This window comes from Periplaneta americana, chromosome 12 (assembly GCF_040183065.1).
Source record: "Periplaneta americana isolate PAMFEO1 chromosome 12, P.americana_PAMFEO1_priV1, whole genome shotgun sequence".
In the NCBI taxonomy this organism is placed as follows: Eukaryota; Metazoa; Arthropoda; class Insecta; order Blattodea; family Blattidae; genus Periplaneta; species Periplaneta americana.
Window position 1 is genome coordinate 147,744,738 of NC_091128.1, and position 26,322 is coordinate 147,771,059.

General features: G+C 36.1%; 1 long non-coding RNA gene across 2 annotated transcripts; it reads left to right on the plus strand.

The window, feature by feature from the left end:
* Window positions 1-4: 4 nt before the first annotated feature.
* Window positions 5-24,783, plus strand: LOC138710972 (uncharacterized). Of its 2 annotated transcripts, none has more exons than XR_011335332.1 (7): window positions 5-134; window positions 10,460-10,601; window positions 10,767-10,846; window positions 12,599-12,688; window positions 12,900-12,995; window positions 14,374-14,469; window positions 24,023-24,783. It is a non-coding gene; the product is annotated as an uncharacterized lncRNA (long non-coding RNA). The 2 variants fall into 2 exon arrangements; XR_011335331.1 differs by lacking the exon at window positions 5-134 and adding an exon at window positions 7,161-7,398.
* The last annotated feature ends 1,539 nt before the right edge of the window (window positions 24,784-26,322 follow it).

Consider the following 26,322-nt stretch of genomic DNA (forward strand, 5'->3'; position numbering starts at 1 on the left):
CAGACAGACATCGCACAGGGTCAGAGCAGAACAGCACCTTGAGTCGTTAACACGTAGGGACACTGGACCCTACCGCTGTTCAGCATCCAATGACTTCAGGCAGGACGTGATGATCGTGTACCTCACAGCGAAGGGTGAGTTTCATGCATGATTTACCATTGTCGAAAATAACTGCTGTCCTTGATGTTGCTCTATCGTTTTTATGAGATGAGTGGAAGGAAGTAGTTCCACTAACAGCTGCATTGTTTGAGTTTTAAAGTTTAATAATTGTTAAGTAAATGTTGTTGTTGTTGTTTTCTAATGCCAGGCGTTTGACAATAAAGTCATTTGACCTCTTGCACTCCAATATTTTTCAAAGATATTATCATGACCAGTCAATGAAGCACAGATTTTGAGGTGTTCCGAATCCATTTCTTGGTTTGAGTTGCACAATGGGCAGTTAGGGGACTGATATATTCCAATTCTATGCAGGTGTTTAGCCATGGCCTGTTGCCAATCTAAATGCAGCTACAGACGATTTTCGTGGTAAATCGGGAATTAACTGTGGATTTTGTATGTATGTATGTATGTATTTATTCACACTGCAATGGGTATATACTCTGTGGCAGTGGTAACTAATTACACTCAATAATGACAATAATAAACTTGTTAATTAAAAATACACTTAATAATAATACCAATAATTAATACAAATAATTAATATTAACAATAATTTATAATAATAATGATGATGATGATGATGATGATGATGATGATGATGATGATGATGATGATGATGATGATGATGATGATGATGATGATGATATCCTGCAGAGAGTTCCATTTTTTCCCTTGGGATTGTGTTATCAAATTTTGTTTGTTGAAGTCTAAGTATGTAGATTTAATAAATCTCTTCACAGAGTAATACGTAGATTTAGTAACAGGTCTGTAAGTAGCAGTGCTGCCCTTCTTTGCTAAAGCATCCGCATTCTCATAAATGTAATAAATAAATAAAAATTGAAACCCTCTACATTGTAATGGCGTATTTCCTGCGACAGAAATATATCAGTGTCTGAAATAATAATTATCTTTATAAATGATATTTGTGTTATTATTATGTGCAAAAGAACTAATGACTTTGAAACTTACTGCATGAGTATGTGGTTTAAAACAAATAAACTGTTGTTCAATATACACTGGCAGTCAGAAGTTTTCGGAATTATTAAAAATTAATTTAAATTGAAATAGGGAGAAAACGAATTGGAAAGAAATGTAAAATGCTCCTGGTGATTATAGAGACGAACCCTGTTGTAATTGAAAGCTTTCAATGTTGTAAGGTATCATCTCTTCTCGAGTGTAGTTCGTGTCAGTGCATGTCAGTGGTTGAAAGCTAACCTTTCAAGAATGAACTACAGGCATCCATAGGACGTCCAAATAGCTACAATTCTAACTCATATTATTGACAGATTGTGTACTATGTTGGAATGGTAAATGTTGCAGAAATGTTACAAATTAATGTATACAGTATTTTGCTTTATAAAATGACACAATTTATATTTTTCTCTTGGAAACGAAAATTTTAAAATGACTTTCTCATATAATCAAATTTGAGTCAATAGGTTTCGTTTCTTACATTTTCTTGTAGCTTGGTATTTTTGACGGTACTCTTAGACTAGACACTAAAGTAAAAAGAAAAAAAGAAAATCCACTTTGTACGATGGTTGAAACTTACCAGAGCAGACAGACACAGTAGTCATGGACCTAGGTGAACTTAAAGAGCAGAGGGTGTGACCATAGTTATGAGAAGCAAGAAGAACTTGCAGTTTAATGTAAGTCATAAGAAGAATATCTCTATCACTGAAGTGAAGTGATTATCAATATAAATAACGCTGTATTGCCAAGTGTACTTTTTTTTTAGTATATACTGACAGATCCTTGATCTCCAGAGAACAAGGTGCCGGTGCAGGTGTTAGCGTGCTGTCTCTTCTCATTTTATAGATCTCTTGGGTATGGAACAACAGGTTTTGATGGAGAAATCATTGCAATAAGTGAAAGTCTCAGGAATCTTCTATGCCACATCAATAAATTTAAAAATGCAGTTATATTGTCAGACTCCAAAGCAGCTATTCTATCAATAGTCTCTAAACACACACTTTCATCTCAAACAGCAGAAATAACTAAAATGCTCTCTCAATTAATATCACTCAATAAAAGAATTGTATTCCAATGGATACCATCCCATTGTGGAATCCTGGGAAATGAGAATGCGGATGCTTTAGCAAAGAAGGACAGCACTGCTACTTACAGATCTGTTACTAAATCTATGTTTTACTCTGTGGAAAGATTTATTAAATCTACATACTTAAACTTCAACAAACAAAATTTGATAACACAATCTGAAGGGAAGAAATGGAACTCTCTGCATCAAAATCCACAGTTAATTCCCGATTTACCACGAAAATCATCTGTAGCTGCATTTAGATTGGCAACAGGCCATGATTGTTTGGCCAAACACCTGCATAGAATTGGAATATATCAGTCTCCTAACTGCCCATTGTGCAACTCAAACCAAGAAATGGATTCGGAACACCTCAAAATCTGTGCTTCAGTGGCTGGCCATGATAATATCTTTGAAAAATATTGGAGTGCAAGAGGTCAAATGAATTTATTGTCAAACGCCTGGCATTAGAAAACAACAACAACGACAACTTTGTTTTTAGAAACAGATCTCATAATTTTTTACATTTCTACTTTTGGCTAATAGCTAGTATACAAATATACTAAATTTTCTTCGTTCTTCCCTCCCCCCCTTTTTTTTTTCAAGTAAAAATTTTTTCGATTGAGTCTATATAAATGGCAATTTCAGGCATTGTTACGTTGAGAGTAATGAAGTAAGAATTCGTAAATTCATCTTATTGTGTATGTATATGAGTTCAGTAAAGGGTAGGTTACTGCAGTTAATAGATAAATACAAAATGCTATTGAATGGGTAATAGGGAACAGAAGGTTCCCAAGTCAGTTTTTTCTACCTGATTATAAACATGTGAGAATTGTTGGAAAAGGAAATATGTAGATATATTTTGTCTTGTAAAGCATTAATTATTCTGCAATTTGAAAAGTGCAAAAGGGGCCAGTTATTCCTTCCACTTCCTGTACACTCCGGACTGCTGGGGCTTCATTGCTCCTAGTGTCTTTGGACTGCTGGTACTCTATTGTTCCTGTTGTCCTTTCATTACGTACAGGGTTAGAAGGACATGCTTCCAATATCTGTATTTCACGAGGAGTGAGTGTTCTACAGAAGATGCAGTAAAAATAACAGCTTTTTAGCATGAAATTTGTGGGAGCATATAGAATTTGAATGTGAGTAAATGCAGAAAAATAAAAGTGTGGAAATATGACTTTAAAATGTCGATTTTCTGTGACGAAAACCTATTTGTGATTGTGAAATATAAGTGAAACATGAGTTGTGAGAGCGATTATGTTGATAAAATGTGGTCAATGTATAAATGAAAGATGTCTGTTTATTTTTCGACCCTCACAAGTATTAACATTGTAACTCACTTTCTTCCATTTTTTAGGAGAACCAAATGAAGTTTTAAAATGATCATATAAATCAGTGTATACAGATAGTAACAATAAGATTTTACATACAATTGGGAAGATTTAGAGCTACAATGATAGTACTGGAAGACAAATACACAATTTAAGACCATATTAACTAGCATAACTCAAAACCATAAAAAATAGAGTTACAATGTTAGTATTTGGGAGGTTCGATTTGTTTCCAAAAAAGGGAAATTGTTTTTATAATGGACATAATTTCACCCATCTGTTCCTTAAAGGGGAGGATGTGGGCAATATTATATAAAAAATAGCATCTTAAAAGTTTAGTTCACCTAGAAGTTGTGTTTAGTATTTAAATGGCAAAAGACACAAATAAGGCTTTGTACATACATATGTGGTAGAGTTGAATGTTATTTTACCGAAATGTTAAATTTTCTAAAATCATATTGTGATTACAGTGATGCACACAAGTTAATGTAACCGAGATATATCAATTTATGCTAGGACATTTTAATAGCGTAGAAGTAATTTTGTATTTGTCACTAATATAGTTGGTTATTTTACGATGCTTTATCAACAGCTTAGGTTATTTAGCGTCTGAATGAGATGAAGGTGATAATGCCAGTGAAATGAATCCGGGGTCCAACACGGAAAGTTACCCAGCATTTGCTCATATTGGGTTGAGGGAAAACTCCGGAAAAAAACCTCAACCATGTAACTTGCCCCGATCGGGAATTGAACCCAGGCCACCTGGTTTTGCGACTCTCACTGACCGTTACTCCACAGGTGTTGAGTCATTAGTATATTTTGTCATATATTTTGCCGACTATTTTCCCGTTATTTTATTGTCTAGTTTCTTTTCCATTTTCTCTCTATCTCTCGTGTATTTTTTTCATCGATTTTGTGTGATATGTCCCAGAGTATTTTGCCTCTTTTGTGTTCTGGTTTCCCGTCTATTTTGTCCTCTATTTTGCAGTATATTGTTTTGCATTTTGTGTCTATTTGTCCTCTATTTGCTCTTTATATTGAATTATATTTTCCTTTGTTATCTCCTCTATTTTCCATTTATTTCTGCTGTAATACCTCCTTCGTGTCCCCTCTATTTTCTCTTGTATTATGTGCTCTATTTTCCAGTGTCTCCTTTATTATCGCCTCCAGTTTCCCCATCTATTTCCTCCTCTATTTATGCTCTTTCCCCAGTATTTTGTCCTCTGTTTTCCCTGTAATTTTCAATTGTTTTGTCTGTAATTTCTAATTGTTCCTCTCTATTTACTCCTGTATTTTCGCACGTATTTTCTCTTCTATTTTCTCCTTTATTTTCTAATGTTTTTATGTCTATTTTTTCTTCATTTTCTTCTCTATTTTTGCACCTATTTTCCACTCTGTTTTCTTCTCTATTTTGTTTTGTAATATCGTGTGTATTCTCTGCTTTACTTTGTTACCTCTTTTACCTGTAGTTTCCTTTCTTTTTCACCTCTATTTTCTGTCTATTAACCCTTTAGTTTCTTCTGTATTTACTCGTTTATTTTCTTCTCCATTTTGTCCTCTATTTTACCCTGTATATTCTCCTCTATTACTGCATCTTTTCTCTCCATTATCGCTCTGTTTTCTGCTTTATTATCCGGTCTATTTTATGCTCAAATTTGAATTTACTTTGTATTCTTCTTCTATTTTTCCTCTATTTTGTCAACTATTATTATCTTCGCTCTTATCTCTCGCTAGAGGAAATAGATGGAAAATAGATGACAAGGTACAGAGGAAAACAGAGGGTGTAATAGAGGAGAAAATGGAGAGGAAATTAGAGGGTAAATAGAGGCATAAATAGAAAGAAAATAAAGGCAAAATATACTGGAACATAGAGGATGTAGAGGGAAAATACAGAGAGAACGTAGAGGAGCAAATGAAGAGAAAATAGAGAGAAAGTATAAAGGAGAAATAGAGAGGAGATTAGAGAAAAGAATTGAAAAATAGAGGGAATAATAGAGGAGAGAAGTGAATAGGTATAATAGAGGGAAAATAGGGGGATAGTAAAGGAGAAAGTGGAGGGGATAATATAAGAAAAGTTGATAAAATAATTAGGTGACAAATAGGGAGAAACGTAGAGGAGAAAATAGAGGGGAAAATGGAGTAGAAAAAGAGAGTGTAGAGAGAATATAAAGGGGATAATAGAGGAGAAAATACAGGGGATAATAGAGTGAATAAAACAGAGGAGGAAATACAAGGGAAATTAGAGGGAGTAATAGAGTAGAAAATAGAGGATGAAATAAAGGAGAATATAGAGATGGAAAAGAGAGGAGAAAATAGTTGGATATTAAGAGAAAAAAAATGGAACATAGAGGGGAAAATACAAGGAACTATAGAGGAGAAAATGGATAGGAAAATAGAAGGGATAATGGGAGGAATATAAAAATATACATGAGAAAATAGAGGGTATAGTAGAGGGAATATGCAGGAGAAAATAGAAGGGAATATAGAAGAGGAAATGGAAAGGAAATTATAGAGGGATAATAGAGGAGGAAAAAAGAAGAAAATTGAGGATAATATAGAGGGGAATAGACAGAAGAAAATAGATCCAAATAGAGAGAAAAGAGAGGAACAGTAGACGAGAAAAGACAGGGGGAAAAGGTAGGAGGAAAATATATGGGATAATAGAAGTAGAGAGAGAGAGAGAGAGAGAGAGAGAGAGAGAGAGAGAGAAAGTAGGGAAAAATAGAGGAGAAAATGGCGGGATAACAGATGAGGAAATAAAGTAGAAAATAGATTGGATAATAAAGGAGAATGTAGATGGGCAAATTGAGAGAACAGAGAGGACACGCAGAGGAGAGAATAGATGGGGACAAATAGATCGATATAGAGAGAAAATGTATGAGTGAGAAAATAGAGGGATAATACAGTAGATGGAAAAGAGAGAAGGAAATGGAGGGAAAATAAAGGAGGAAGTGAAGTAGATAATAGAGGGAAAGTAGAGGTAGAGGATAAAATTGGGAGAAAACTGAGGAAAAAAATATATAGGGGGTAAATAGAATGGAAAAGAGTTAAGAGGGGAGATATAGAGGACAAAGTAGAGGGATAATAGAGGACAATTTAGAGAGGATAATGAAGAGGAAAACAGGGGAGAAAATAGAGAGGATAATAGAGCAGGTAATAGAGGAGAAAATAGGGGGATAATGAAGTATAAAGTAGAGGGAATTGTATTGGAGGAGAAAATAGGAGGGATATACAGAAGAAACAACGGAGGAGAATATAGAGGTATAATAGAGTAGAAAATAGAGAGTGTAATAGAGTTGAATATGTAGGGAAAATAGAGGAGAAAATGGAGAGGATAATAGAATTGAAAATAAAGGCGAAAATACATGGAAAGTAGAGGCCATAATAGAATAGAAAATAGAGGGAATAATTAATACCGAGAATGTGTTTTTTTTTTTATTTTAAATTTTATTAGTTTTATATTGTGCGCCATGGAATGAAATATGGACTCTTGATGGTTCGTTTGTTCGCGAGACGGCGTCTCGAAGAGTCCGAGATGAAGGTTAGCCAATGTTGCCAATTGAGCTATTTTGTTAAATATTATTGAAAATTGTTTTTTTTTTTTTTTTGCCAACAACTTGTTTTCTCTTTTATATTGCTGAAATAGAAATTTAGAAACTTTTGACGCGAGAAAATAATGGTTTCTATATTGATAATAAGGAATGAGACGAATTTTGAAGTACTGTTTAGGAATTTTTGGTGTTACGTGGGTTGGCAATACTGAAATGCAGTACATTGAGTGCAACATGAAAATGGCGGATTTTTATGAGGTGCGTAAATTTATTTTGCTGTGTTTTTTTGAATACAAAATGGATATAAGTATGCCAGGTAAGAATATTTGGGAAAATTTTGGAATGTGAGAGTTATAAATCAGTTAGAGATACTTGAGAAACCGTTGAATAAAGTTGAGCGAATGAATGTAGATGCGTAGTAGCTGTAGGCATACATAGGTAGCCTAATTTGTATCGAGGTTTCTGGAGCAATGGGTTGTATTGTAATATAGATGAATGTATCGTAATTTCGCGACGATAACGTATATGGATATCTCCAGAACATGGATTGCACCCTTCCCCTCTATCCCCACCGCACCTACCTTGCAACTATCTACTTTCCTTGCAGGCCAACATCTCCTTGACTTGATTGATGCAAAGTCATGAGTTATATTATCAAAATTGAAAGACTTGGCAAGATCGCTCTCCAGACTAAGGAGGGCAAGGTTACTCCGTCTTTCTTGATACATTGTTAATCTGAATATATTTTTATTTCCTTCATTTTGTTTGATTTACGAAAAGGCACTTTTCAGTGCCAATAATTTATTTTGTGTGCACAAGGTTGGAATTTTGAAGTAAGAGGGAAAGGGTGCAATTCATGTTCTGGAGTTTATCCCAATGATGTGTTAATACGTGCTAGTGAAACAAATTTACATACGCGAGTTTCTAACTCTTGAGTCGTGGCAAGTAACATGCAACTGTGGAAAACTAAAAAGTGGCAGACAAATTGTGTCATTGAATGTGTTGTTGGAAAAAGTACCCACAATCTGCCTAATAACCTTGTAAGTGACGGAACAAGAGCCTTTCCAGTATTATTTTGAAAATTCATGAATGAAGAAAGTGTTCCCAGAGACTGGCTAGTGTGGAGTGAAACAAATCAGTCACTATACTATTTTCCCTGATTTGGTTCACTCGACACCAGCCAGTCTCTGGGAACACATTCTCCATTCTTGAGTTTTGAAAATACTGTTATACTGTTTTTGGAAAGGCTCTTGTTTTCGAACAACACATTGAATGACACAGTTTGTCTGCTGCTTTTTAGTTTTCCAACGTCGCTCAATATCATACCAACTTGGAACAAAGTTGTACTCCCTTTCTTAATATCTTGCAATTTTTCTGTCTCTCCTTGCACTTCTGAGCTGCTGACTTATGCTTCTACTTGTCCATTGTCCAGTGGTAAGACTAATGAACAGAATTTACTAGAAAAACGAAAAGAAAAAGACGAAAGTTTCGTCACGAAATATACTGTATAGGCTCTCCTGAAAAGGAAACGTGATCCTGCTGCTTGGATTTGGGAGAGTCTTCTAGCATATTGTGGTGGGCCGGCAGGGATTGGTAGTTAAGAGGACAAGCCAATTGAACGTGTTCGGTACAAGTGACGGGAACATATTTCAGGCAAATCCCAGAGCCCTCAAGTGTTGTGTCGATGATTGTTAATGTGGAAAGCCAATATTCTTTTATGTAAAAGTTAAACATTTACATAATGAACTGGTGATTTGTATTAATTGTACTATTGTTGGTTAATATGTCTGATTCATGTAACAAATGTTCTTACAAAATTTTATAGTACCGGTATGTATCTGTGAATAATTATTCGTGATAATGAAATGTAATGAGACTCACTTAATCTGACGGGCCCTTGCAGCTCATGGGCCCATATGCACTCGCCCCCTTTGCCCCCCCCCTCTCCCCTCTCGGCGGCCCCGTGATCATGTTGAGTGTTTCCATGAAACGAAACAGGCAACATGGAATCCACAGACCTTTGGAGATAGACGAGACTTTTGTATCTGGTCGAAAATATGGCCAAGACCGAGTTGTAACACAAAATGAATGGGTGTTGAACCGAGGATCAACCGCCTGCAACTTAGTTAAGGTTGAATGATGCGATGCTGACACTTTGTGGAACCTAACACTGGTGCACACACACTGAAACTATTGAGTCAATGTGGTGGAAATTTGAACATAATATGAAGAAGTGATATGGACTCGGTTGTGTCACTGGCCCACGTTGTACCATCTGCAAGAATTCATGTGGCGGAAAACATTTGTAGATGGAACTTTGTTTATTTATTTTGGAATTGAGTATAGGGTTTGTGCCCTTGTCAAAATGGAAATATTGTAAGCCACCGGCGTGGCTCATTCGGTTAAGGTGCCTGCTTGCTTGCTTGCTTGCTTGCTTGCTTGGTGGTCTGAAGTTGCGCTCAGGGGCGGGTTCGATCCCCGCTTTGGTTGATTACCTGGTTGGATTTTTTCCGAGGTTTTCGCGAACCGTAAGGTGAATGCCAGGTAATCTGTGACATCCTTGGCCTCATGTCACCAAATACCATATCGCTATCACCAATGTCATTGACGCTAAATAATGCAGTAGTTGATACAGAATCGTTAAATAACCAACATAAAAAAAGAAAATATTGTAATATCAGCATTACTAGTTGGAATAGTTGTAACAAGATGGAGCGGGGATATTCCAGTATTACGAGTATTGACAGTTGTGACAAGTTGGGGGGGGGGGAGATATTCCGAAACAGTACCAATATAGAATGTAGATTGCACTTAAGATTGAGGTGATGATATGTTACAATTTGTTTAGAGATTGTACATGGACTTGTGGAGGATGATTGCTTCTGCTTTTTGCGAGACCAATGAGGACTGTATGAAAATTTGAAAAACTTTGACAGGAAGGTTGTATGTTTAAGTTAGGATTATAAACTATTGGAATGAAATAGATGTATATAAATGATTATGTCTAGGCATATATTTAGAATTGGTTATGAAGAAAATGAGTATGGACAGTTTTGCTCGGTTTTGTTTCCACTTTTCTAGATTATGGAATTTGTTATGAAGGAAATGAGTGTGAGGAGTTTTGCTTTCGACTTTGGTAGATGATTACTATGTAATAATTTAGGAATAGGTACGAAATAATTGCGGTAGCTAAACATAGATTACAGATTACAATGTATTAAAAATTGCAATGACAATATTAAAGAAATAAAGATTAAAGCATTGCGGATTAATATTCTTGAAGATATAATGTATTTAGTAGTAGTAGTAAATGCAGTTTCTATATCTTGGCGTTTCATAGGTTACCGAAGATTTAAAGGACATTCGTAATGTTTCAGGACATTTTGGGGCAGTTTGAGAGTAGGTGTTTGATTCTGTGGAGTGACACAGAAGATGAGAAGATGGTAGTGAAGCTGCACTGTGAGAGGAGATGGGATGCAACTGTGGAGCAAATTGCAGTGACGATACATGCATAAACTGGTAAATATGGATTACAAACTAATGTCGATATTTAAACAGGGTAAATTTGGAGTAAGAAGGTGTGAATGTTCTATTATCAGTGCATATCTTGCTGTTTTATAGGTTGCGAAAAATCTAAGGCACTTTTAAAGAAATGTGATTGTCATGTGTTGTATTTTGGGGCAGTTGCGGACTGGAGACAGCTCTGGGACAGGAGATGAGAGACAACTGTGGATGAAATGCAGTCACGAAACATGAATAAACTGGTAAATATGAATTTGTAACTGGTGTCGATGTTTAGACACAGTAAATTAGCAGTAATAATAATAATATAGTGACAGAAAATAGTTGAAAAATAAAATTGTGTGGATTTAGGTTTCTGAAGATGTGCATGTGTTGTTATCAGTACATATGTTGCTGTTTCATAGGCTGCGGAAAATGTAAGGCACTTGTAAAGAAATGTGATTGTCATGTGTTGTATTGCAGGGCAGTTGCGGACTGGAGACAGCTCTGGGACAGGAGATGAGAGGCAACTGTGGATGAAATGCAGTCACGAAACATAAATAAACTGGTAAATATGAATTTGTAACTGGTGTCGATATTTAGACACAGTAAATTAGCAGTAATAATAATATAGTCACAGAAAATAGTTGAAAATTGAAATTGTGTGGATTTAGGTTTCTGAAGATGTGCATGTTCTGTTATCTAGATAGATAGATAGATAGGTAGGTAGGTAGGTAGGTAGGTAGGTAGGTAGATAGGTAGATAGATAGATGGGTGGGTGGGTGGATGGATGGATGGGTGGATGGATGGATGGACGGACGGACGGACGGACAGACAGACAGACAGACAGATAGATACTTTATTGCTTGGACATAAATACATTATGCATTATCAACGTCAATATAAATAAAATCATACAAAATTGTTTGCCAAGTTAAAATATTCGTTAATGCTATACAAACTGTGTTCATATAATTTTTATGCTCGACCATGCTGAAATGTACTAATTATACATCTGGTAGCAGTCCTTTAATGCATGTCATTAAAGTACAGGTCTTCAGCCAATGATAACTCAGCTTACATGTGTTCAGCCAATGACAAGTCAGCTTTGTACCGTTATAAAACCGCAAGTATCGATTATTGTCAGATATGCAATCAAAAGAGAATTAGCGAAAAGTCACGGAGGCTGGAAATCCAATACTGTTGCAGAAGGTTATGTTCTGTTACTATAATAATTAGCGTTAATTGTAAATAATATTCAAATGAATTCAATTTGTCATCTCGTTTTTCAATGTCGAATTCAATAATCAAGGTTATAATATTATCAAGTTTAACGGGACTACATCAAGGTCAATGACATTGTTCCTCGGAAAAAATCAATACTTTCGCGTCTGCGCACATCTTACAATTCACGGCCTAGAACAAGGTCACTTCCGATCTTGTCAGATACAAATAAAATGTATACATCTGAATACCGGTAATTTCAAGTTAGAAATATGGTCGAGCATAAAAAGTCGTATGAAACTCGTCTATAATGGTAATTAAGAAGCTCGTATGAAAATTATGAAACTTGCTTGCGCTCGTTTCATAAATATCCATACTCGATTCTTAATTACTATCATTATAGGCTCGTTGCCTAATGTACTATCTTTTAATTAACGATTTGAATGAATCGTAATTTAAATTTTTAGTTGAGTTAGGTAAGCTATTGTAAAACTTAAGAGAAACTTAAGAGACATATAATAAAAACTGTTTTGTGTAGTCTTGTATCTGCATAAATCAAGTCTTATCGTTACAACTTCTCATATGGTGTTCGTGAAAATGCAAGTTCAAAGGGAAATTATCAATATTCACTTCGGTATATAACAAACACTGCAATACATATAGCGATGGAAGAGTGAGAATTTTACAGGACTGAAATAATGGTTTACAATGTTCTTTTGGTCCAACACCATAGTTTGCGGAAAATGTAAGCCTCTTGTAAAGAGATATGATTGTTATGTGTCCTGTTGCAGGGTATTTTGGGGATGGTTGTGGTCTGGAGGTGGCTCTGGGATGGGAGACAGCTGTGGATCAAATAGCAGTGAGGAAATATGCATAAACTGGTAAACATGGATTAAGTTACTAGCTAGTGTCGATATTGAAACAAAGTAAGTTAGCAGTAGTGATAATAATACAGGCACAGACAGTGGATGTAGGTTTCTGAGGATTTGTATGTTGTATTAACAGTGTAGTTTGCATATCTTGCTGTTTCATAGGTTGAGGAAAATGTAAGGCACTTGTAAAGAAATGTGATGGTGATGTGTCGTGTTGCAGGGTATTTTGGGGCAGTTGTGAACTGGAGGTGGCTCTGGGACAGGAGATGGGAGACAGCTGTGGTTGAGATACCAGTCGGAAAATGTGCATAAACTGGTAAATATGAATTACTAATTAGTGTCTATATTGAAATATAGTGAATTAGCAGTAGTAACGACACGGCTTGCCTCTTTTTATGAATTCTTTTGTTGTTAATAGTAATTATTAGCACTAAATAATTTAGTTACTTTTAATTAATAATGTTACCCTGCCGTCAAACGTACGATAGGGTCGATGGTCTCATGGGTGAGGTGTGGTACAAATGAAACACTCAGCATAAATGATAAACTAACTGTTTACATTTATTAGTTAACACTTCCGGTGATAAGAAAATAAACAAAATGGATGCAGGGGGAATAAAGTCAACTATAACTCTACTAATCCTTTGGGACTGGCTTGCCAATTACTCGTCACTCAACTGTCATTCCCCATTACACACAATAGTGGCACAATCTGTAATAACAGATTATAAGTATAAGTTAATTTGTCGACAATACTATACTTCTTGAATGCTGCAGGAAGTACCAATATGAAGGTAAACACAACTACTATAAAATATACAATTGATGAAATGCCAGCGGATACTTAAAACCAAAGTGAATTATACAATCCCCGATATGAGAGCAAATATATTTATATTACTTAAAAGAAACATACAATTACTGATGATGAAAAACCTGTTACGATCATAGGCAGACCAGCCTCGAAACCAAACAACAATGGTCTCTCTCCAACTCTCATGCCACCATCATCATCATCATCATCACACAACTCAAACACTCCACAGCCCGGACACACTTCCACACGTAGTTAGGGACTATCCCAGATCGAGTCCCGACTACTGCAGATACTTCATCACAGATCACCGCCAAACAAAAACCCCAGCTCTCAATGGTTGTCCCACAACCATTCTCTCCGAGCGTCGACCCAAGACACTCCGCATCCACCGTTCACCATGCTTCACTGGCGAACTGACGCTAATTAATAATTAATAAGAACAGAGCCAATGAAATTCAAAAGCCCATACCACGTGATAACTTACATTCGCTCCTTATATGTGAGAAGTATCAGACCATGAATGGCGGAAAGAAAAACAAAGCCATCTATGAAAAGGAAGAATGAAAGAATGAGACCTAAAATGGCGGATAGGATGCCATGTATGAGAAGTAAGGGTAAGTAACAACAGAAAAATGACATGAATAAGGAAGAAAAAAGGAAAAGAAAGAAAGAAAGAAAGAAAAACAGGGTGCCGAAACTAAAACGGCACAGTAATAATACAAAGACAGAATATGATTAAGAATAAAATTTTGTGTATTTAGATTTGTGAAGATTTGCATGTTGTATTAACAGTGCAGTTTGCATATCTTGCTGTTGATATGTAGTGGAAAATGTAAGCACTTGTAAAGAAATGTGATTGTCATGTGTCTTGTTGCAGGGTATTTTGGGGCAGTTGCGGACTGGAAAAGGCTCTGGGACAGGAGGTGGGAGACAGGTGTGGATGAAATACCAGTCAGGAAACATGCATAAACTGGTAAATATGAATTACTAAGTAGTATTAAAGTGTCGTAGAACTTGTATTTGGATTATTGTTTTGCAGATTATAGACTCTGTGTACAGCGTGAAAGGGATACGACTACATTAATTTGGAGAATAGAATGTCATTTTGGTATTTGAATAGGCGTAATGGGTGTGTAAAGTTTAAATGCCATGTATGGTAAAACTATTGAGTATTAAGGCAAGATAGGAATACAAAGGAGCCGAAAAATTATTGCTTTGTCATTTGTTGGAAAGATACTTGATTAGTGTAGAAATGTACAAAATAAACTTATTAAAAACGCATTTACAGTGTTATGAAAGTTTGAGGGATATTTTGCATTGCTGCACTTTAGGATTGTTTGGCAAGTGTATGCTGAAAGTGGTTAAATGGCACTTTCAGCATACACTTGCCAAACAATCATCTCAAACAGCAGAAATAACTAAAATGCTCTCTCAATTAATATCACTCAATAAAAGAATTGTATTCCAATGGATACCATCCCATTGTGGAATCCTGGGAAACGAGAATGCGGATGCTTTAGCAAAGAAGGACAGCAGTGCTACTTACAGACCTGTTACTAAATCTACGTATTACTCTGTGAAAAGATTTATTAAATCTACATACTTAGACTTCAACAAACAGAATTTGATAACACAATCTCAAGGGAAAAAATGGAACTCTCTGCATCAAAATCCACAGTTAATTCCCGATTTACCACGAAAATCGTCTGTAGCTGCATTTAGATTGGCAACAGGCCATGATTGTTTGGCCAAACACCTGCATAGAATTGGAATATATCAGTCCCCTAACTGCCCATTGTGCAACTGAAACCAAGAAATGGATTCGGAATGCCTCAAAATCTGTGCTTCAGTGGCTGGCCATGATAATATCTTTGAAAAATATTGGAGTGCAAGAAGTCAAATGACTTTATTGTCAAATGCCTGGCATTAGAAAACGACAACGACGTGTATGCTGAAAGTATGGTTATGTTGATAAATAAGTATTCCCTTGTGTCAGTTACACATGTCATAGCTGTGGATCGGATTTAAGAAATGTTGATTTAAAATCGTAAAAGAAAAGTTGACAGCTGACTAGTGCTGCTTACGATTAGGTTTTTCTCTGGAGCGGTTGTTTGTGCGCTTTCAATCGGAGACCTCCGGTTACCTCCAATTGATGCTACGCAGGTTGTATATGTGCTGCGGCGCAGACATACATTTTCCTTTAATCGGATCAGGTAGTGATTGGAGTCTGCTGACGTCCCGCGTATCTTTTAAAACAAGTGTGCAATTTTTTTGTTGTTTATTTTCTCTTTTTTATCTCTCTCTGTGGAAAGGTGTATTAGTTTTATGTCATTGATCAAATTAACTGAAAACGCAGAAGTAAAGCTTTTCATTAGCTAATGTAAACATTTATAATTTTCCTGGAAACACTCGTTTATTGACAAACAGTTTTTGTCAATTATTATTCTAATCGGTTTAGTTTAACGTAAAATATATTAAGGGAGTTTCAGAATGGAACAAAAGAAACATGTGGTATCAATGGGTTAAAGTTTACTGTCCAAAGTAATTTATTAAGATTCTTCACCAGGTAGGATTGTGATCATTGTGTTAAAGGGTGTCAGTATTTGAACTGCCTCTTCTAAAACGCGTCACTCTTCCTCTGTAATACAAAATATAAGCGGATATCAACTTAAGGATAATTGTAATTATATTATTACTACACGTTTCCTTAGTTTCAGAATGAAACTCAGTATTTTAATCTAATAACTCCAGTTGCCTTTGAAATATTCCATATAAGTTACGTATGATTTTTATTGCCTCGAAAGTAACGTTTTATAGAAATTTCAAGACTTTTTATCTAGACTGTGGACCTTTGGAATAACAGCACTAAACCAGCTTTAAAAAATCGTATCAAATGTTTTGCGTAATTTTAAAACTACGAAAACGATGATGTCACTAATTAACCGTCAATGTGTATCTGAATGGTAATAATTTATTTTTGACAGCAAGTACGAGTACCACAACCGTGGCTCTTAATGTTAGCCTAAACACTTACATACCTACATTTTAAAATTTAGACCTGCTCAGAGAATCTATCTAACCTGGTCCATGCCATAGAGATTTCCAAATACGGACCTGTTAGCATCCTAGGAGCGTTTGGCTTTTCTGGCAACACAATCACCAACTCATATTTCCTTTCAAGTAAGCGGCTCATCACTAAAGTTTGGAGTTTCATCTCGTAACAATCGATCTAAGAAATTATTCTGCTTTTCAGTTTTTCATTTGCAATGTTACTCTGTCTACACACAAAACCACGAAATTATTTGTTAGAACTTTTATATATAAATCAAAGTAAACATGTTTTTTAAAAGAGCTGAAGTGTGTTTTGAACAGTTAAATTTACTTACTTACTTTCTTTCTTCAAGTTCGCGATTGTGCGATCGCTTCAAATGGTCCAACAAATTCCAAGTCCCACCACCCTTAGAGTAAATTCGCCCACAAAGTTCACAGGGTGCGACTTTATTATTATCTTCAACTAAATTAAAGAATTTCCATGCGACGGATATACGATTTGGTGCCATTTTATTCCACTCACAACTATCCTCAGTCCGTACGCGCCGGTCATCCTTGAGCTCCACGTTCTCCAACTTTGCTCTGAACCACCGCATCCCTCCGTATGTTCCCTGTTCTACCTACGATAGTGCCGGAGATCACCGGTGGATAGCTTTATTCGTAATCTCCGACTCCTCCGCGGTAGTAGTCACTCCGATGAGCAGCACTGCAGCTGACTAGTCATGGATACTGTTGATTTTAGAATTTGGCTGCTGACTTGAATATGTTTAGTTAATGTGGAACAGTGTTATGGTACAGTTGAAATGCATGTGCCTGCATACAATTGTAAAGGAGGACTGTTTTGAAGTTTACTTATGCCTATTGGTATTGTGGAAATTGTTTCCACCTGAGTACAGTCCTGTTAGGTGAAATAACAATAAGGAATGGTGTGGTCATATAGGTAGAAAATTGATTTTAATCTCATTGTACTGCTGTTTAGTGAAATAACTCTTTTGATACATTATTGCCTTGTGAACATATATATTTTTGTAATGATGTTGAATTCTTGTGCCGCTGGTTAGAGTTGGGCAGACTGCCTCTTATTATCGGCGATTCTTGGTTGTGCTATCTCCTCAGTCTTGCTCAGTGCGCACGTACGTAACGTGGCCAAATGACTCATTGATAGAGAACACGAGATTTTTCTTAGTTCCGATATTACCGATACTACTCACTCTTGACAGTATCGGAAGACTAGACAATGCCGCTCGAGCTGTGCAGTTGTATAGGAAGCATTGGCTTATACATTTTCCGGTTGTTTAAATATATATACTTGGCATAAACGTAATACGGCGAACGCCAGTAGGGGAAGTTATCCCCACCTGCGCCGCTTGGCACCTCGCTTGCATGCTCTTTCTCTCTCTCTCTCTCTCTCTCTCTCTCTCTCTCTCTCTCTCTCTACTGTCTCTCTCTCTACTATCTGTCCCGCTTCGATGGATCACTGCCTCGTCTCGCACATATTTCATAACACGTACTAACAAAATCGCACGTATTTCATAACACGTACTAACAAAATTGGGGCATTAGACAACAGCACAACACAACAACACAGCCCACGACATGTACTAACACAACACAACACAATACAATACAATGTAATGTGTTTTTTTTTTTTATTAAACAACACTCACCTGTTAACTTTGCATTGCCCCACTGTCCAATGCACACCATCAGTAGCATCGCTTTTCGGTGCTAACTTCATATTTTTCCCACAGGTTGGACACTCGTAATGACTAGAAATAGTCAATGCTCCTCACAGTATCTTACCGTATTCGCCTTCAAATCCTCCCTGAACAATTTGAGGAAGAAGTACGGCTCATCACTACACATGGTTACATCTGTACACGAAGCTGGACACGGACACAATGAAGCTCCACCAGCGTGCATTAACACTTATGCCACCCTCGCAGTCAACCCCTACCGAGCTACATTCACAAGCCCGCCACTTTCTACCCTCGGTCATTGTCCCCTGTGCCATTCTTCTGCATTACGTTATGGCAGTTCCCTTAAACATAAATAGATTCATTTTCCCTTCTACCCCCAACTCGCCTCGGTAGCCGAGAGGTCTAAAGTGTGCATTTAGCGTTTAGTTACGAACTTACTCGGATCGAATCTTACCCACTGCGAAGTCATAAGGAAAAAAAAAAGCGAGAGACATGAAGCAAGGAACAGAGAAGGAGAGGCTGGAGAGAGAGAGAGAGAGAAAGAGGCAGACAGGATGAAGTTCCTCTTTTGGTTCATAGATGTCGCATTTATTCTTTTTGTTCCACTTTCCTACACTAGATGTCACCCCACCCTAAACCCCTATTCCCACTCTTTCCCGCTAGAGTGTGTGGTGAGCTTGTAGGGGAAAAGTGGAAAGGGGTCGTGGGCGGAGCGTAGCGTTCGCCGTATTACGTTTTTCCCATATACTTAATCAATCGCACTGTAATTTCTTGAATTGATAGCTCAATGTCTAAGGGAAGTGTAGAAAAAAATATAACTGAAAATCTTTTTTGGAAAGTGAGAAAAAAAAAAATATCAACTCTGATGGAGATTGATCTGTTCAGAATAGATATTTATACCTTCAAGTTTGGTAAGCCACAAACGTTTTTGTTTTTCACGTTAGAGGGGGGGGGGGGGGGGTCAAAGCGAGGGAAATGTTGAGAAAGAATGGAAATTACTTTTAAAAGTGATGGGCACTCAAAATGTTTACTGATCTTCGAATAACACTGAGTAAACCAAAGGAGCTGTTGGTGAAAAACTCATGACTCAAACGTTATTGTATGACGGTATTAAATGGTATTTTAATATACAGTAGAACCTCTATTATCCATGGTAATGAAGGGGATGGACTGAACGGTTGATCGAAAAAATCGGGTAATCCGTACCATGAAAGATTCTGTTATTTCCTGCATGGTTTTTGTATTTAACTCGCTAGGTAGTGGATCAGAAGTTCACTAATTTAAGTCTGGTTGTCAACAACGGGTTTTTAAGGAGCAAGGAAGCCCTTTGTAATACGATGAAAGAGTAATGGAATGGAGAAAAATTCTCTCCGGCGCCGGGATTTGAACCCGGGTTTTCAGCTCTACGTGCTGATGCTTTATCCACTAAGCCACACCAGATACAACCCCGATGTCGGACAGAATTGTCTCTGATTGAGTTCCAACTCTTGGGTTGTAATGATTGTCTCAGGAAAGATAAAGATAGGAATAGGAATAGTCTAAAGGAGATCTCATGTTGTAGATTTACATAATTTTTTTATACTTTATCCTTGTCTTTTTATTAAATCGCGCAGTTATAGCTCCAATCTCGTATTCTGATGCGAGATGAGCCACAGTTTCTCTTTCTCAAACCATTGAAATTATTTTAATTTTTTTCGATACTTAGCACAACATGTTTTCTGTTAACATCCGTGGAAGACTTTTATATAAAAGTTATATTATAGAAAGGCACTTTGAACAGTAGACAATGTTTCGTAACGATAAAGGCTTGTAATAACACTCTCTAGCAAAAACATATGTAGAATGTACTTGCACAAAAGAGTACTTAATATAAATTATTTATTTCTGGGAAAAAAAAAAAAAAAAAAAAAGAGCGAGAAATAGACAGTCGGATAATCCGTCAATCGGTTAATAGAGTGGCGGATAATCAGGGTTCTACTGTAGGTAGTTGAAAATGAGGCTATATATTGCAAGGTGGTTAATACTTTACAGTAATTAGGCTATCTTTTATAGCGACTAAATAGAAAAATAGTTCATAAGACAATGATATGTAACATGAAAAAATAACAAACTGGTTCACAATCTACACTTTCTATTGGTCTGCAAGTTATAAATTATTGTTACAGAAGAATCTTTATTGTATTGTAGGCATGTTGCAATATAAAATTATGTAGGCTTATATGGTTTACAATGATTATCCTATATCTTATAGGAATGAGAATAACAAATTAAGAATTAATAATGTTTCTAATACGTTGTACCTAATGATACTTAGAAAACAATCACGATAATGAATGGTTAGCGCCCGTGACAGTGAAATGATTGGTCCCAGTTTGAATTGTGGTTGGGACAAGTTAAGCTGGTCCATAATAAACTGGGAACGGAAATGACCATAAAGGAAATATTGTTAAAAGAAATGCATTTAAATGTGAGCATTCACAATTAACTAAAGGCTGGTTCACAATAAACCGGAAACGAGAATCGGAACGAAAATGGTAAAATTGTTAAAATGTATACATTTAAATGTGAGCATTCACAATTAACGAAAAGCTTGCCGGAGCCCGAGATTGGGAACAGAGAGTTGGCCAAGTTTCAACTTTGGCATTCACGTTTCCATTCAAAGCCTACTAAATTCATTCTATTACCATCTAAAAGCTATTTTGTCGTCATATATTTTGTAGTAAGGAGACCGTGACATAACCTATGCATTATTTTGTTCTGTGCTGTGCATCATGGAACAAGTTTTATTTTATGAGATTCAAGCTGCATCTTTGAACACTAATCGGAAGCAAATGATATTTTATTACTGTATTGGTTGTATTACACATTACATATTCACGCTTCAATTGAATAACTACTGTTGTGTTCATTTTTGTTCTATTATAAATGTTTCTTCTCTAATTATTTTACGTTATGGTAGACTTAAAATAGGTTGTGATAATAAAGATGCATGGGCATATTTATAGGACCGTACCTAATGAAATGTTTCAGTTGAAATTTCGAAGTTGGTTAACCTGTGGTTATGTTGGCTGCCTTGTACTCATGAGAGAATGCCATTGGTCAATTATACACAAATAACATCAGAATGCGTAATATCGACTTTACATATCATTATTGACATACATATCAATATGCATAGTCGTCTACGTTCTCGGTTTATTGTGAATCAAAAATTTTCATATTCACGTCCTCTGCTTCTCGTTTTCATTCTGGTTCTCGTTTCCTGTTTATTGTGAATCAGCCTTTAGACGTTCCTGTTCCCGGGCTCTGGCAAGCTTCTCGTTGATTGTGAGTGCTCACATTTAAATACATTTATTTTAACATTATTTCTCATTGTCGTTTCCGTTCCTGGTTTGTTGTGAACAAGCCTTTATCTGGCTGAGGTTTCTCGCCTCAACCCATTGAGAGCAAATGCTGGGTAAGTTTCGATGCTGGATCCTGGACTCATTTTGCTGGCATTATCATTATCTCATTCAGATGCTAGATAAGTATAGCAGTTGGTAAAGCGTTGTAAAGTAACTAATTAAATAATAATAATTTTTTATCCTGTGTTATTATGAAAAAGCAAATATAAATGACATTCGGGAGGAAATGAAATGCAGAATAAATATGAGAAATGCCTGTTATTATTTGGTTGAGAAGCATTTGTCATCCAGCCTGCTATCAAAAAAAGGTGAAAGCATTTATAAAACTGTTATATTATTGGTTGTTCTGTATGGTTGTGAAATTTGGACTGTGACTTTGAGAGGGGAACAGAGGTTAAGGGTGTAGGAAGATATTTGGGGCCAAGAGGAATGAAGTTGCACAATGTAGAACTGCACGCATTGTATTCCTCATCTGACATAATTAGGAATATTAAATCCAGAGGTTTGAGATGGGCAGAGTATCTAGCACATATGCATATAGAGTGTTAGTTAGATGGCCGGAGGAAAAAGACGTTTGGAGAGGGAGAGACATAGATGGGAAGAAAATACAGTATAAAAATGGATATGATGGTAGAGATTAGATTAATCTTGCTCAGGATAGGGACCGATGGCAGGCTTATGTGAGAGCGGCAATGAACCTGCGGGTTCCTTAAAAGGCATTTGTAAGTAATTATGATGAGTTTGTGAAAGGATCTACTCTATTTCGCAATTCTGTTGTTCCTCGTGCAAAAGTGTTGCCATTTTGCATTCAGTATTTTATGAGTTGGGAATCAAAAATATCTTTTATCAGAGCCTTTGGTCCTTTACAATAATATAAATTAGTATTAATTATTTTATTTCGTCCTTACATAGCGCAATAATTACCCATGCTGATGAAGATGGTGTTGCATAACAATGAAACATTCAGATGTGAACGAGCAATATAATAATACAGTTGTGTGATATCCATTCCTATAGTGGTATATAAAACACTATTGAATGATTAAATATGGAATGTGAATGAAATGCTGATAGCGAGAAAGAATATTATAGCTCCAACCATAACTTGTTATTGTTTTAGATGAGCTTAGAATTAGGTAACGATTGAAAGTGCTGCATGATTTTGCTTCTCCAGAAGGCAATAAATAGTTGATTTAATGTGCGTACCACACTGCTGTGCCTTCTTAAATTCCTTTATGAATATTAATATTTCAGAAAGAGTCACGAATTGCAGTGATGATCAGTGTACGCATTTCATAATGATAACAGTTGGCTGTTTGATAACAGGCCGAGTCCTGGTATTCCTTGTTCCTGAGACTGTGCCATTCTCGAGAAAATGATTCTTGTAACTGGCGTTGTCGGCCAGGTAGTATCACCTATGACAATGATTGGAACTAAAGAGGCTGTACTGATGGTAGTGATAAAATTAAATAATCGAGGAAATATGTTGTTGTTGTTTTCTAATGCCAGGCGTTTGACAATAAAGTCATTTGACCTCTTGCACTCCAGTATTTTTTAAAGATATCAGTTAAATGGCAAGTTGTAGCCGATTTAAGTGAACACCATATTTTAACGTTTTGGTGGCTACTTCATTCACACACAACCCCCAGAATGTCTGGAGGACCACACCTGCTGTTGGTCGACGGGTCCACTGGACCTAGCTGGGAGATATTGTTGATCACCAGCTTTCTCTCCTTAAGCCACTGGAGGACGATTTTAGTGCCATAGCAGGTCAGCACTAGGAACAGAAAAGTAGAAAGAGGAGGAAGGAAAGGGAAATGAACCCCTAGGCCTCGAATGCTCTAATGCCGTCGGGTCGAAGAAAGTAAGAGTTCAGTCAGAGGACTGGATAGGAAAGGGTAAAGAGGGAATTAGGTATTGAATAGAGGAAAATTATACCAAATTCGGTCATTAACTCGTCAAGCAGACCAGTGCTAGTTGATGAGTAGCCCCTCCCTTTAGTTCAGCTTGTAAAATTATGCTTACTAACAGCTGCACCAGGGGAAGGTAGGGATGGGACATTGGGTATTTGTCCAGGTTGGTTCCTTAAAGCCTTCAATGGGAAGGATTAATGGCTCTCCCCCATCTATCCGACAGATAGCCTTTTGCAGCCAAATTGAGGAAATATTGTATTTTGCATCTTTACTGAAATGTGGGAAATGCAAGTGTCATGAAGTCTTTGTTGGGACAATTGTGTGAAAACAGGGAATGTCCTGATGTCTGTTTAGACTAAGTTAATAGTACAAGTAATGACGAAATAGAAAAAGGAATTGTAAAGTAAGATATGACATTTTGGATAACACTGAGCTGACATTGTGAATTTCTCTTCCAGGTGTTTTGTCTGCTGGCCAGGGGATGACCACAGGTTTTCCTGAGACCGATGAACAAGATTGTTAAGAAGTGAAGTATTTCAAGAGGACATCAGAAGGAGTGAATGATTGGAAGAAAACATCAGGAGTGGAGGATTTGAAGAGGACATCAGAAGGAGTGAATGATTGGAAGAGAAGATCAGGAGTGAAGGATTTGAAGAGGACATCAGAAGGAGTGAAGGATTTGGAGAGGTATGTCATCAGCTTAAAGTTGGAAAGAATTATAATGCACAGTACATTAGAACAGATTATATACAGGGTGAACCGTAAGTAATGTAAATAATTGTGGTGAATGATTCCTTGTGTAAAGAGCAAGAAAAAAAAGTCAGATAGCATTTTGCTATATTTTGAGTAGTTTTCAAGAGAAACGTGCATTTTAAGATAATTGAATTATGACAAGTTGGTACGCGGTGCACTAGAACACATTGAGTTGTGTTACTTTGAACAAATCCCTCTATCCGAGTTGTTGAAGGTCACTGCCATCGTGGCATATAAAGTCGTAAGAACAAATACAGATGATATACAGTAAAATTTTTGTGTTAGAGTGTGTTAGATAGTGGAGAACGAACAGTGCTTTTTTCAAGTGAAACAAAATGTTGAACAATTAAAAATAAACTCTACAACCTTACTTTAATGGATAAGATGATGTAGAGATGGCAAACAATAATGTTGCGTATTTGACATTATGAAAACAAAATTTTAAAGCTTTTAGGAAAAAATTAAAATACAAAAAATAAAGGAAACAAAATTGAAATAATAATAATAATAATAATAATAATATTATTATGAAACAAGTGTATAATAAATGAGTTTTATTTGCTTGTTTTTGTTCGACAGTGTTCTAAAAGAATATTAATAAAGAAATAACATCTCATTTGCAAGATACAGTAGAATTCCTTGTATTTGGCACCTGTGGGACAAAGGCAGTGCGGGATAACTGATTTTGCGAGATAATGTGAAATTAGGTTAATGGGTTACATATGTAAAGACATAATGTACTGCACAAACATTTTTGTCCATGTTGAAATTTAGTAATTTTAATATAGATATTTAAAAAGAAAGTTTAGAAATTTGTGCAGTGTTTATTTTTAATACTGAATACGGTAAAGTACATTCATGAGTTTATAATTATGTTTTCTTCACTCATGACAGTTTAAAATAGCGGCCTTGTGATGTAAAGAGCAGTGTAGCCAATGTTGCAGTTATGAAGATGAAGTAGCGCTTGATGATTTTTACTATAATGTTTGCTTTGTATTTAGACTTGTCCAACACCCTTTTGAAATGGATGAAGTGGTAAATTTAAAGATATCTCTGTGCATTGGGCATTGTTTGCAAGGCCGAAGTGACAGTTTTCAGATAGCTTCATGATCTACTTGAGGGATATAATGGGGTTTTCTATCTATATTTTGATGTGTGAACAATGTAGAAAGTAAAGAATGTGGGGCATGTGTGATCCACGAAAAGCACTTACATATTTGTCCGAGTTTTCCCTTTTGCACGAATGACTTTGTGTTTTGGCCTGGGCAAAAGTGTCATTGTTTTGGTATTGCTGGTTATTTGGGTGCTGGATACAAGGGATTTTACTGTATGTAGTTTATTGTCTATGAGAGAAATTAAATATTACAGCATTGGCAAATCTTTTTTATAATGATAACTTTATGAATTAATGGTGATATTTTATGGCACTATATTAAGCACGATTTTCACAAATGATAAAGACCGATGTAGACAGAATTTTATTTTCAAACTGATTACATGTTCCGTGAAGACAGCGTATAATGTAATTAGGTAGTGATATAAAAAAAATTCCTTTCATTGTACTACGAGTGTTATCTTGAGCGAGTTAGAAATAGTTACCTCTGATTTTAATTTTGAAAGTAGTATTTGGTAAATTGACATGGAAGAAATGAAATTTTCCGAGTCATATTTCAAAGTAATTGTGTTACGTTTCTCGAAAAGGAAACAGAATGGAGCAAAATTGTATTAAAGTTTTTTTTTTTTTTTGTTTGTTTATACAAGTGGAAAAATAGTCTCTTGAAATTAATGATATTACTTATGGTTTATCCTGTAGATGTAAGAGCACCTATAGTCGACAGGACACGTATAGTTGACACCAATTTTTGAAATGAATGTCTGTTTACTCTAAGGTTGACAGCTATGTCAAGTTGAGGTTCTCAACTTAATATTACATTTTATAACTAGTTTAAACATGCTTGCCACAGAGTGCATGAATATCCATATTTTTTTTATTCATCTGTAACTG